At 37.1% G+C, this 14,403-nt stretch overlaps 1 long non-coding RNA gene across 1 annotated transcript; it reads right to left on the reverse strand.

Moving 5' to 3' along the window:
- Positions 1–495: 495 nt before the first annotated feature.
- On the reverse strand, positions 496–14,157 carry LOC140327785 (uncharacterized). The gene is made up of 2 exons (XR_011920125.1): positions 13,979–14,157; positions 496–658 (listed from the first exon to the last, which is right to left on the reverse strand). It is a non-coding gene; the product is annotated as an uncharacterized lncRNA (long non-coding RNA).
- Between the last annotated feature and the right edge of the window lie 246 nt (positions 14,158–14,403).

The following is a 14,403-nucleotide window of genomic DNA, read 5'->3' on the forward strand; positions in this document are numbered from 1 at the left end:
ATTCCTAGGACCCTGCTCTGGGCATATGTAAATGTAAGTGCTAGAATGAACCATAATATTAGCAATTGTTTGAGCTGTTTACTGCCTATAATGTACAGAACTTTGCTTTTGTTCAGTAAAGTTCTGAATTTTTTTTAAAGCTAAAGTAAACATCCATTTTTAAGTTTCCAAGGTTAAGCAGGTTACTATTGGGGAATGAGACAGGCAATGTCCCTTCTGCAATAATCTGTTTTGTCTCTGTCTCTAATCTGTTTTGTCTACCTGATCGCTCCAGGTATACCTGGCAATTCTGGCTTCCCCTGCACATGTTGGGAATGAACGAACTCCTTTGCGCCTGCTTACATTTTAAAAATACATTAAATAATGTAATAATGTTTAGAGTGCTGAATTATTTTGTGGCTTCTATATGTGCCTAGAGTTCAACATTAGTTACACTCAATATACACTCCTCCTCCAATAAAAAAAGAATTAGACCTTGACAGGTGAAGGTGCCTATTGTATGTAATACAAGCTTTTATTTCATAATTGACATTAGGTTTTTCCAGCACAGGGAAATACAGTACATTTGTGTTCCTTTGTCATTCAGTTACCAGAATAACTTGACCAGCAGGTCCTGTTTTCTTCAGTGCCAAGGCCACCTCCAGCCAAATGCCATCTCCTATATTAAATAGAGAAAGAACAATTTGTTAAACGCACTGCAAAGTACTATTACTGAACAATAACTTGGCAAAATCTAAAGCGTGGAAATGATGATCTTTAATTTTGCAAAGCCTAAGGCGTTAATTTAATGCTGTTCTCTGAGACTCAACAGACCATGCATTGCAACAATTGCATATTGAACATTGATATGACTGTGCCTCCACTGTTCCTATCAGTGTTTAATAGTTAAGTAATGAACATTTAGTCATTTGTTTTAGAAAGAACGAGTCTTTCACACATATAAGAGTTATTACCCTAATTCATTATAGTCTTTTAAAACTAAAAATAATTAATCTCTTATTCTTATTTACTCTTTTAATTTCTTGCTCTGAAGAGTGAGATCAAGCTTAAAGCAAACCTATCATCAAAATGTTTACTTTACATAAAAGGGTAGACAACCCTTTTAAAATTATTTTTTTAAGACCTTTTTTTTATAAAAATGAATCCCCTCTCTTTCTGTCTTTGTCGCCGTGGTAAAGACAGAATTTGAGCCCAGAGCACCCTGATATACCCATCTCACGGATCTCAGGAAGCTTCTGGCTGCTCCTTTTGCATAGAAGGAGCTTTTTCTTGCAATAGGAAAAAAAATGCTGATCTCACACATGCGCAGTGACATTGGCACTATCCCCCCCCCCCCCCCCTTTGCAGCAGGATCATCGGATCTTGCGCCTGTGCAGTGGAAGGTGGAGGCTTCCTCTGCACCGGGATGAAGGTAGATTTCAGGACAGAGTAGGACCCAAAGGAAGACAGCTTCAGAAGGATTAGGGGCTATGCCGATGTACTTTAAGCAGCGGTGGCAGAAACTTGATACAACCTCATGGCTAGATGTTGGAACAAGTTGTGTTTGTTTTGTAAACAGGTCACATGTAAACAGACCTCAAACATTCCCTCCTGTGAATCAATTACTGCTATTGAAACACACTAGACCTAATTTATCAAAGCACTCCAAGGCTGGATAAGATACACTTTCATTAGTGAACCTGGGTGATCCAGCAACCATGGAATGGATTTCCTAAAAGTGAATTGCTATTTTTTAGCAAATGTTTCCAATCCTGTACCAGATACTTTCCAGGTTTGCTAAATCAACCAGGTTCATTGATGAAAAGTGTATCCTCTCCAGCTATGGAGAGCTTTAATTATTCAGGCCACTAACCGTGAAGACTCTGAGGGAATGTCAGATTCCCCGCTTTATAAATCAGTCTGTTACTAATAATGGAGCTTTTTTAAAACAGAAGACGTGCTGGAAATGTACATTCCTGTTGGAATGGGACAGAAGGAAAAAGTCCTGCATGGTGTCATGTGAGAGAAAGATAGTAGATTGCAGTGGTTATCTGAGTTGGGATACAGAGAAAATAATAGTTTTTTTTCGAATTAAAACATAAAAATTAAAGTAAAAAAAAAAAAAAAAAATATATATATATATATATATATATATATATAATTACTGGAGGTTGCTCATTGTAACAGGATTCTTACAGGGCAGATTAGAGGCAGCAGACTCCAAAAGTCCAAAATAACAGCAGTTTTTATTTGTTTAGGCAAGTGTTACAGCACACTGGGCATCTTGCTACCTCACTTAGGTGCCCACCTCTTCCTAACACATACACTATATCAGTACTGTAATACATACACTATATCAGTACAGTAATTTGTAGTTATGTTTGGCTGCTGGCTTTCCTGGAACCCTCTGGCTCTTTCTCAGTCTGGAACCCTCTGGCTCTCTCAGTCTGGAACCCTCTGGCTCTCTCTTCAGCCTGGAACCCTCTGGCTCTCTCCCAGCCTGGAACATTCTGGCTCTCTCTCAGCCTGGAACACTCTGGCTCTCTCTCAATCTGGAACCCTCAGGCTCTCTCTCAATCTGAAACCCTCAGGCTCTCTCAGTCTGGAACCCTCTGGCTCTCTCTCAGCCTGGAACGCTCTGGCTCTCTCACAGCCTGGAACACTCTGGCTGTCTCTCAGCCTGGAACATTCTGTTTCTCTCTCAGCCTGGAACACGCTGGCTCTCTCTCAGCCTGGAATCCACTCTGCCTTTCCCTCACCCTGGAATCCACTCTGGCTCTCTCTTAAGCCTGGAACCCTCTGGCTCTCTCTCTCGATCTCTTGCTGATGACTTCCCCAAGAAGCCCTAAAGTCCCTGGCTTACCTTCTAAAAACCTATTCAAACATTAACACTTTCATTTCCCTGGAGCCTTTATTACATATTCTGACATTTTTGGGACACTCTGTCACAATATATATATATACTGTATATATATATGAATATATATATATATATATATATATATATATGCTATACTGAATATTATATACAATAAATTCTGTCCTTTTTCTTCTGTGATATCATCATGCCCTGTGGAAGTCATACTGTATGTCAGCTTATGTTACAGAACTGAAAAAGTATGAGTCTAGCCACCTGATTTTCCATTGGTATCAAATATGCCATTATGTCAGTAATAAGAGATGACAATGCAGTAATATATTCATATCAGTTTCTGTGACCTGCTTTAGAAAGGTCATTATAATCTTCTAACCAGAAGCAGCAGTTTCAATATCCTTTATTTCTACATTGTTATTTTCTTTGCATATTTATTTGCCTTCTATCAAGGTTTATTATAAAAGCTAAAAAATGTCTAATATGTCCCTCTTACATGGAACAAGATAAAGCCAACATAAAATTATTTTACATCACACACATGTTGGACCAGCAGAGCGGAAATGACGGCCTGGGGGCTGCATGTGGCCCTCCATTTCTGTTGCTGCTCAAAGAAAAAGGGGGATTGTGATAAGAAACAATTCTACTTTTTTTTATTCATAAGTTTCTGTGAGGATAGAGATGACAATGAAATCTAAGTGCACACAGTATTTTCTGGTATTTTTGCTAGAAAACTATGTGGTGCTGTCTGGAGACTTCAATTAAGGATCCCCAGCTATGATAATGATAATGTTTTATTTATATATTTGCCCTATTTTCAACACAATCATTTCCTAAATTAGTATTGCTTCCAAAATTAAAAAAAATATATTTAGGCTTGGGCTTTAAAGCAGACTTATCAGTCAAGGTAGAAAAAAATGAATAACCCTTAACAGTGGAGAACCAGCCACTGTCGGCAACAGGCTAGAAGAGGAATGGTCAATGACATCACCATACCTAACTAAAGCCCTTTAAAAAAAGAGATGTATATATTTTCTTTTCTAAAAAACGAATGGTGACCGTGTGGGAGTTTTGTTTTATAAAGCATTGAATGTTTGTGTTGAGTTTTAGGATTGAATGACAGATGAGTGAAGTGATAGGTTCAGACTTTGACTAAGTCAGGCCAAGGATGGTCCTTTTTCAACTTTAGAAATCCTGCACGTAATATTACTTGTCTCAGGATAATCTACTACAGGCTGGTAATAATAATTATTATATAACTAGATCTGGTGTCTTTCATAAAAAAATGGAAGTTTCTTGCCATTTAACAAGTTAGCTTTCTGCAAACCCAATAAAAAATATTATTTAATTACACCGGGACCAGTTATATGCAAGTAAAATGCAATATAACAATATAAGTATACTATATTTTAGCCCATAATCCTTTCATTTTGCAAGGGAACATCCTTTGGTCCACTTATTTATGATGCAGTTTGGCACATTTCCTATTCCATACCTACTACAATTCTGCTAACTACCATACTCTTACATGGATCGATCTTCCTCAAGACTATATTTAATCATCACTGGTTCATTCCAAATAGGACATTACAATACGGTCAACCTTATACCCCTGAGGAAGCCCAAGAAGTGAAACGGGTTGGGATTAGAGACCTTCCATACGATTAATATAACCATACCTCCAGATCACAGTAGGAGTTTTATGTCTAGTTGGACCAGGTATTTCGTTCAAAACACACATATGTAAACTGATACTACTCTATTAAAAAAAATTATTATTTACCTTTGCTTCCAACTGTAAATTCTTAGATTGTTTTAATCTGTACCCTTTTTGTTTGTACTTATACTCCACGTTATCATTATGCTTTTTTATTTGCACAAAGTAATTATGTGACTAATATTCTCAATTTAAAAAAAGTTTTGTTTTGGCACATATAAATCCCCTTCTGTCTATTTTTTTCATATGTCTACTTAATCAATGCCCAAATATGTTATAGGGTAATAATGTTATAGGGTAATATCATCCAATCCCATTAATATAACACAGTTTTCAAAGTATTTTTTGGTTATCCTTGAATCAGAGTTGCCCAAACTAAAAAATTCCCAGTACTGGCATTGCAAAACTCACCCGTGTGAGTGCTGGAGGAGCCGGGTCAATCTGTGGGATGTAGGACGCCATGCTCGCATGAGTTTTGCATTGTGAGTACTGTGACTTTATGAGTTTGGGCAACTCTCCCACTGAAACAATATCTGGCATCTTAATGGCTACTACTGTAACAAGACTGACTGAAGATGATGGAAGATTTATTATTCTGTGAACAAGTTTGTATTAACATTTCAGCATAGTAAACAATTGTAGTTCCCAATCCTTTTGAAAAAGCAATGTTTGGATGCTGACAAACACATTAAATTAGTGATTTTCTGAATAAATTAAACACACATTAAATTCATAATTAATGATTCTGGATTGAACATATCAGAAGCTGGGTGAACTCTGGAATGTATATTACATATGAGATAAAACATATACTACTGCTGATAAATCTTATATGCTGCAAAACTGGTTCTGTATGCCTTTTAATATTTGCAAATAAAAATTGATTTAATACGAATTAGGATATGTATTAATAATTGTCCATAAAATCCCTGGTTCAAGGAGAACCAAAATAATATTCAGAAAGGGTCAATGTATGACCTACACTTTATTTTCAATTCTGTCTGTCACTCCCATTTGTTGGGTGGTTACATTGAATTGTATGTAACATATATCCAAAGATAATCCACTGGAAGGCATACAAGCATAGAAACAGTATGTATTATACATCTTTATGGATTTACCACAGGAACATAAAGAAAAATCACAGGTGACAAATGTAGCTTGATTAGAACGTTGACATCATCCAGCTATTGTGGTAACCCTAAAGGTTAAACCATGTTTTGCTGCAACAAATAAAATAAAAAATCAACAAAAAATTGACTAATATGGTATATTAAATACATTAGAATGACTACATTTTTTAATATTTTCAGACTACTAAAATAACTAGTCAAGCTTTCTGTATAATGTAAAGCCTGTACAGTATTTTGATGATCTTTCATGTAGCTGATAACTAACCAATGTTACCAAACATTCCTATCATGCCAGTTAAAGCCACAATGTGTTTATATCACATTCTGTAAAAGCTGGAAGGTGAACTTGTTTGTGTTCTCCCATGACTACTTAGATTTAATAGATTCTAACGCTCTTCTGTGTTTCTACATATATAATGAGGGTAGTTTCGTGAACAACTGAACTATTGCATCAGGCAGGCACTAAATTATAAAGCTCTCAATTTTTTGTTTCAAATATAGTCTAATATATAATGTGGTGATATCAACTAAATAGAAATAATTATGAAACGTTTGGGAAAAATAGGGAAGAGATATTTTGTTACTATATGTTGAATAAATGCAGCCTTAGTTCCTTTCAGACTGTGATTTTGGGTGGATTTATTTTTGCTTTAATTTCTGTAGATCTTAATCTCAAGGGGGGCCATTTTAAACTAATAGGTAATCAATTTCCCACTGGCCACCAATGCAATTTGTAATTTAACTTTCTACATTTACCACTTATGTAAGATGATTCATTTCTAGGGGACACTTCTACCACTGATACTTGGTGTAAGGAGCCCATCTTCCACTGTCCACCCATAGGAGGACCCCCAATGTAAAGAGGATTTTCTCCTGCAGTAACCACAAATATAAGGGTGACCTTTTCCCATAGTGCAAGGGATTAACACACACACAGATAACCCCAAAGGGACTGTTCTTTCACAAACCACCAAGGAGGCACTTACTATACAGACTGCCTATGCATTGGGTTTTCTTTCATTGACCCCTGAGGTAAGGGAGTACTTTTTACCACAGTCTACCTATGTAAGATAGCCCCCCTCCACTGATCACCATGCCAGGGAGCACAATGCAGAACACCCCCTTCTCCCACTGATCAACAGAAAAAGGCCCTTCTCCCTCTTTTCCCCAGTGAAAGGCGGATATACAAAGACTTCTGAAATAGGAGGACCCTTTGCCTACTGACCACTAATGTAAGGAAGTACTCCAGAGGCCACACATATTTAGGATCCTTCTACAACATAATAACATGAATTTACTGGGTGATTATCACAATGATCTGCAGTGATATCATTTTAAAAAATGTAAATTTTGACAAATAAATGGTTACAGTATAATCAATTGAACCACAACTACATTGTTTTTTATCTTTTCTCTCAGGATTAGGAATGCTGCTGAAGTTTAATAGGATTACTAAATCATTTAGTATTTAAGTACTATCATCAGAATTTTTGTATCATCTTCATATATTTTTTTGCGCTGTTACAATCTGAAGTAAAAATACCACTCTTTATATAGAGAGGAAAGCTTGCAGTGATCTTATAGTATATTACAGCTATCCTTGTTAAATATTATACTCTTCATCCCCAAATTCTGAGCGGATTTATTCCTAACTTTTGACCATACTTATCCACAAAGATGTCAGCACAGGTGGTGGGTTGCAAAGTACCTACTGAAGTAATGGAAAGCAATAAATCATCTGCAGAGTTTTACCTGGGCAATTTTATTTATGTTGTATCTATAATAGGAGTCTCCTGGTGACAATAATTCTCCATTTTCTGCAATTTAAGCAACATCATTTGCTTTCATGTGATTTTCACCTGGCCATAGTACCCTTCTAAACTCATAGATTCTGTGTGGGCGCATGTGGAGCTTTCCACCTTTTGCTGCAATCCCCTTCAGGCACAGAATTATTTCTTAATTTCACGATGTCCTCTTTTAAAAGTTCCATACTGCAGACATACAATCACAACATTTACAGAAATTTGCAGAGTTACAGCAAAATGGTGACCAACTTTCCACCATCCATTATGTCTTTCAGGTACACCTGCCAAATGCATAATGCTTTGACTTTCAATGGCTCCTAAGCACAAAGCTGAAATGAGAACTTACTTCCTACACTTCTTGCCATTCACATCATCCACCAATTGTGAGATTTAGCTTCAAATGAAGAACTTTACAGAAATGTAATTTACTCATGTTTTAGCGCTGTTGTCCATGTTTGTTCTTCAACAGTACCTTTACATAGTCTTTTACAATATACATTTCAATATAAATCTATATGTGTAAACTTCCTGGACTTTTGGTTACCTGTACATTGACTTTATAGCTCTATTCCTTTATCTTTCACACTCTGTTGGTTGTTATACATCATTACTGTCTAAGATAATGCTGCCTAATCAGTGTCTTTCTGCAGCATCAATATTGTCAGTACACTGTAGAAAATATTGTAAAACCTCTGTAGTGTGAAGCAGACTTGTATAAATTACTTTATATTAGCTGTGTATGCACTTCCAAATAAAACAGGTCTGCTTACTTTTCTCATGCCATAATTGTTAATAGAATCTGTTTATTACATTTCAGACTGAGATTGCTTTGTAAAAATCAGACAGCTGAATCCAAAATAAACCTGTATTTTACATATATATTGTCGGTGCTGTCAACTGAGTTATTGGAAAATCTTTCATCAATCATGTAAACATGTTGTATAATTTTTAACTTGTAAAAAATAAAATTTTGAAAGTAGGTGTAGTATAACTGTGTTCTAGTTCTTTTACTAGTTTTCTTTTCTACAAGCATTTGAAAGTTACTGACATTTATGTCAATTTATAAATGTTTATTTACAGTTAGAAGGCAGATTGTCTCGTAAGCACTCCACTGCATCCCAAACACAAGTACAGTGAAACAGACAGGTTATAAGGCTATCAGTTTTATCAGGATCTGCATTTCCATCCTCCTGCTGCAGTTAAATGCTTAGTTGCTGTACGGTACAGCTGTTGTATTTAGCATCAGGCTGCTTTGCTAACTATGTATGAATGTAGGTATCAGTCTGTTCTTGTAAGGAATGCTGATGTGTCTCTGAATATCTAGTGGTGCTTCCCAGGGTTCTTGAGAATACCTGCCTTTGTAAGTTTCTGGCAATGCAATAAAAGTGTACCTAAACCCAAGAACATAATTTTTTTACATTGCAGTTCTAGTTATTAGACTTTGTAGCTGCTATAGTTCTTTAGGCATGTTTCCATTTTATTTTTAATCTGGTGATCCTACTAGTAAAATATTTCCTATCCTAGAATTACTACGCTCATTGTTAACCCTGCATCCTAGAACAGAAAATGGAAGTGTATTAAGACTAAAAAAACGAAAAGAACACCCCTCCATTTGCTTATTTTCATTAAATAGGTTGGAAGTGTTCTTCAGTTTCAGCTCAGCACAGGCATAAGTACATGAGGTTATAAACTCATGAATTCCCAGCTGGATCAACAGGTACTTTTTCATTATTATATTGTACAGTTATCACAAAACTCTTAATGGTAATCTAATATGCCAATCTAAAATCTGAACTGCTAATAGGAATTGTACAACCTATATAATCCCACCTTCCATTGAAAATGTCTAACTGAAGAGGCAGCAAAAGAAAGCTATCATTACATTATTAATCATAAAAAAAATGTTTGTCTAGGGGGATTAAGTGTACTAGAATTGTATAGCACCAAAGGCTATATACACCATTGTTTAAAATGTAAGAACAGTAAGTTATAGGGCTATGTGCAAATCTATTAAAGCTAGGCTTTCAAAGTGTGTTGTTTTAAAAGTAAAAAGATGCAGCCCACATATTGATTTTAAGTGAAATAAATGGTCCAAAATCTTCCCATATAAGGAACAAATCCTCCTACAATTATGAAATGAAAGATACTATTTTACACCAGGGGTGAACATAGAAGTGTGCAAAGCTTGCCACAACACAAAGGTCCTGGGCACTCCTCAGCCAACAGGGAACCCCACAATAGCTTGTACAGTCCTATGTCTGTCTGCACATCTGCTCTTCTTCACTCAGTGGCCCTGATTTATTAAAGCTCTCCAAAGCTGGAGAGAATACACTTTCACCAGTGACGCTGGATGATCCAACAAACCTGGGATGGATCTGGTCAAGGATTTAAAGCATTTGCTAGCAAAAAGAAAATGACAATAAAGAAATCCATTCCAGGTTGGCTGGATCACCCACCCACACTGATGAAAGTGTATTCTCTCCAGCCTTGGAGAGCTTTAATAAATCAGGCCCAGTGTCTGGCTCACACTCCCTTAAAACTCTGTTAGCACAGTCCAGCTATCCCTCCCTTGGTGCCATGCTAGGGAAGTGATGTGTGTACCCCTGGTCTGTATACAGGTGAATAAATTCTCCCAGCTATCCTTGCCCTTACTGCTTCTTCCCCTTTAAGCTTGTGGGTTTTTGCTTTCTTGCTAACCACAGTTTAGTGTTGGGGGACTAGTCAGTTTTGCACAGGGGAACACTGTCAGCTGAGTCCGCCACTGCAACACACTTTACATGTATTTACCCTGATGTTTATACTCATTTAACCTTGAGTTTGCTTTGAACAGTATGGAGAAAAAAATAAGAGAAATACTTACAATTGTTCCCATACAAGCACAAGTTTTAGTTTTATTAGTTTTTAACCATCTTTTTTTTAAATAATGTATACTGTGTTTGCCCGAAAATAAGACACCCCCCGAAAGTAAGCCCTAGCAGGATGTTTGGCTGTTTTCGAGCAAGCTCGAAATATAAGCCCTACCCCTAAAGTAAACCCTAGCTTAATACCTTAGAATATCTTCAGCACATACTGTAAATAGTGGTGGGGGAGGAAGTAAAGGACATCACAGACTGTCACACTAGTGCAGGACTGTCACAACATCACTACATTACGTACCGGTATTCCAGGCTCACACAACCCATCACTTCTCCAGGTGCAGAGCTGATGATTGTAGAGAGAGATGTGAAGGGAGGGCAGACTGAGCCTGTCACATCTCTCCTTCTCCGTTACCGGTAATACGGCCCTGCACAAATGATCGTGGTGGGGGAGGAGAAAAGGGAGGACGCTGAGAATGCCACACCTCTCCTCCAGGGCACCGCCGGTACAGTGTACCTGGCAGTGCAGAACTGATCGTGGTGGGGGGAGTGAAGGGAGAAAAGGCTGTCCCATCTCTCTTCCAGAGTCCAGGGCACCACCGATACAGTGATCACGGTGGTGCAGGACTGATTGGTGAGGGGGTAGAAGAGGGAGGACACAGCACACACCGTAAAACGGTAAAGCTGTAACATCTCTGCTCCAGTGCACCGCTGGTACAGTGTACCTGGAGGTGCAGGGGTGATGATCAGTGGGAAGGGGGTGTGTGTAAAGGTAGGAAAGCACCGCAGTGGTGTCAGACACCTCCTCTGGGCGGAGAGTTACCATGATGTTGCAGAATGTGATAACGTTTGAAGAGTTACCATGATGTTCCAGAATGTGATAACATTTGAAGAGTTACCATGATGTTCCAGAATGTGATAACATTTGAAATAAATGTTAATTTTTTTGTTAAAGATAAAATGCGGTTTGTTGTTCTTCTCAAAATATAAGCCCTACCTGAAAATAGGCCCTAGGGCATTTCTTGGAGAAAAAATTAATATAAGTCAGTGTCTTATTTTCGGGGAAACACGGTATATGTCTTACAGAGTATTTTAGAGGTCAATAATGTGGCTAGATGTAATATAAAAAAATGCAATCCAGAGAAAATGTAATCCAGAGTCCTTTCAGGACCAGAGTGAGACGCCATTATTATTAGGTTACTGAAGTACACTAAAATGACAGATAGTCAGTTGGCTCTATGTAAACTTATAACTTAGAATCCTGTTTCACTGACATTTGTAGATGCCAATTTCAGATGTGGAATTTTTCATTGACAGTTTTAGTAGCAGATTCTACAAATGTAAAAAATGGATTCCCCTGATACCCACAACCATTCCCTAGGGTAAATGGGCAACTATTGTGGGTCCCCTTTAATAAAGGGGATTTACAGATTCCAAAACCATCCAAAATCCCCCACAACCATTTTGGGTTTAATTTAAAGGAATTAGGTTATATTTAGGTATGTAGTTGTAAAAAAAGAGGAGGGGGCACAGTACGTGCACACCCCACTACACACCTGCCTTTATGTCACAGTTGCCCATTCCCAAAAAAATGAGGGCATGGCGTTCCCACCTGTGCCCGCCCCACTACACCCCTGGTTCTATCACTCACTGCTCAAGAAAGCCAAGGGCTCAGATATTGACAGTAAAGAGGTTCACACACTTATTGCCCCCATGCACTTCTAGCCAGGAACAAGCTCAGACAAGATTTAAATTCACTATTAGGAGGACCTGACAACATTTACTTTTTACAAATACCTTACTTTTTATAAATATATAAGGATTTGTGTGCAATCTTTCACTGTAAGCCACAAGTGAACCCCATTATAGAATATTATAATAGGGCTTCCTAAGCTGAATTTGTTAGTGAACAATTTTAGTGATAGTACTAATTGACTTAGGATAAAAATATATGTAGATCAAAGCATGAATTATATGAATAGGCCCTTACTTTAACTTTAATTTACACAAACAACATGTTTAAAAAAATGTACCCACAGGTCTCCCTGATGTGCCCACACTGTTTTTGACAGTAGTATGCCTACTAGATTGTAAGCTCTCCGGGGCAGGGTCCTCTCCTCCTGTATCACTGTCTGTATTAGTCTGTCATTTGCAATCCCTATTTAATGTACAGCGCTGCGTAATATTTTGGCGCTATATAAATCCTGTTTAATAATAATTAAGAATATGCTTAGAGCTTTGCAATATTAGGGTCTGGGCAAATGAATAAATGCAAATAGGTAAAACTTTGTTATTATTGGAAGGACCATTTTTGACTTCACCTATTCCAAAATTTGACACTCATCCCTATATTGTGGATTGAGGGATACATGTATTACTGTATTTTCTAACATGATTAGGCCAGCTAGGCAATATATTATTTAACCCATAGCTGAGCTGCTTTATCACATCCCGATTAAAGAACCTTACAGATACCCTGATGACATGAGCACATTTAGCAACTATCTAAATTTATTGCAATGTATATCTGCCCTAAATACATGTGTGCAAAATGAATTGATTCCCACTGGCCATGAAAAAGATTTGAGGATAAAATGATACTTAGGACTAATGGCTGTTAATTATCCTACTCATCCAAGCAGCATGCACAATTTAGAAGTGAATCTGCTTGCTGGAAAATCTGCTGCTGAGCACAGACTGCTGAGAGGCTGAACAACAGCATAATGATGGTATGGTATGATTATTCAGATTAAAACTGGAGTCCATCAGGCCAGGCATTTGTACATATTTTGTGCAGTGCTCATTATAGGAGCCTGATATTGAAATCAAAGTGACATAGGCAAGGTTGAACAGCAATGCTGGTTAGCAGACCGGGAAATTGTTTGTACTCCATCTGCAACATATATACTGACTGAAATCCTGAAACATTGTTTTGGTTTAAGGCTATCATGTAACACATTATATTAAAAATAAAAAAAACTCAAAAAAATTGCAATCTTCACTAAACAAATTGAAAATTCTGATAGAATAGATGTTGATTTTTGTTCAGGTATTTTTTTCTGCCTTTCCCCTTTAAATAATATTTGTCAGTAGAACAGGTATGCTTAGTGCAGGATTTTCTTCACTTGCCCATTTCTGGGAATAAAAATTGATGATAATTTATATAAATTCTTAAAAAATATATATTTTTATATTTATATGAAATATACATATATAAATCACTTCCGGAACACTTTAAGGCAATGTTCTTTCTGCATTAAGTCACTAGTTCTAAAGTAAAAATAGATTTATCGTCAATTAGCAGTAAAGGGTATAAGCACAAAACGAAAATATTCAGGTTGTCAAGTCCTGAGCTGCATACTTATGAATCTGAGTACAGGGAAGGGAGGATGAACCTTTTTCAGTTCAGCAAAAACAGTATAGTTCTAAAGAGTTTTAAAGTTGTTCTGTCATCTGTCACTCGGGTGAATCTGCATGCAGCAAATTGTTCTTGCTCAATGGGGACTCTGGAGAGCTTAAAAGGTTTGAAATCTAAGAATCATTTTTAAGCCATGGGATATTCAATAATAAAACTCTTAAGCAATATTCAGATGTCACACTGCTTCAGGCATACATACCTCATTTCTATTTTCAATGAATATCCAAAAAAGGAAAATACATTTTGATACTGGAGGCAGCCTGCTGTGAGCCTTTATGTAGGTCTTCCATTTAAATATACATCTTATTACCAAAGATCATACAATGGAAAATATACTTCCCATTTGTCCATCGTGTTACAAGAAATCTTGCAATAGCTCTAAAAAGTCCCTGCTTCTGTTCCTGTTCTTATGCTGTATTTCACTTTGAGTTCAGTGGCAAGTAGATAAGGCAAAAAAATAAAAAAAATAGAAAAATTATTTGTCAGTGAGGTAAGATTTCCCTGCCATGTTACATACAGGCCCGCGAGAGCTCTATCATAAATTAGTGTTACTAGCTTGTACTAATGTGTGGGGTTTGTTTGCAGTCTTGGAATACTAATCCTTTGGGACTGATTAAAATGAGG

Source organism: Pyxicephalus adspersus, chromosome 3, assembly GCF_032062135.1.
Source record: "Pyxicephalus adspersus chromosome 3, UCB_Pads_2.0, whole genome shotgun sequence".
NCBI lineage: Eukaryota > Metazoa > Chordata > Amphibia > Anura > Pyxicephalidae > Pyxicephalus > Pyxicephalus adspersus.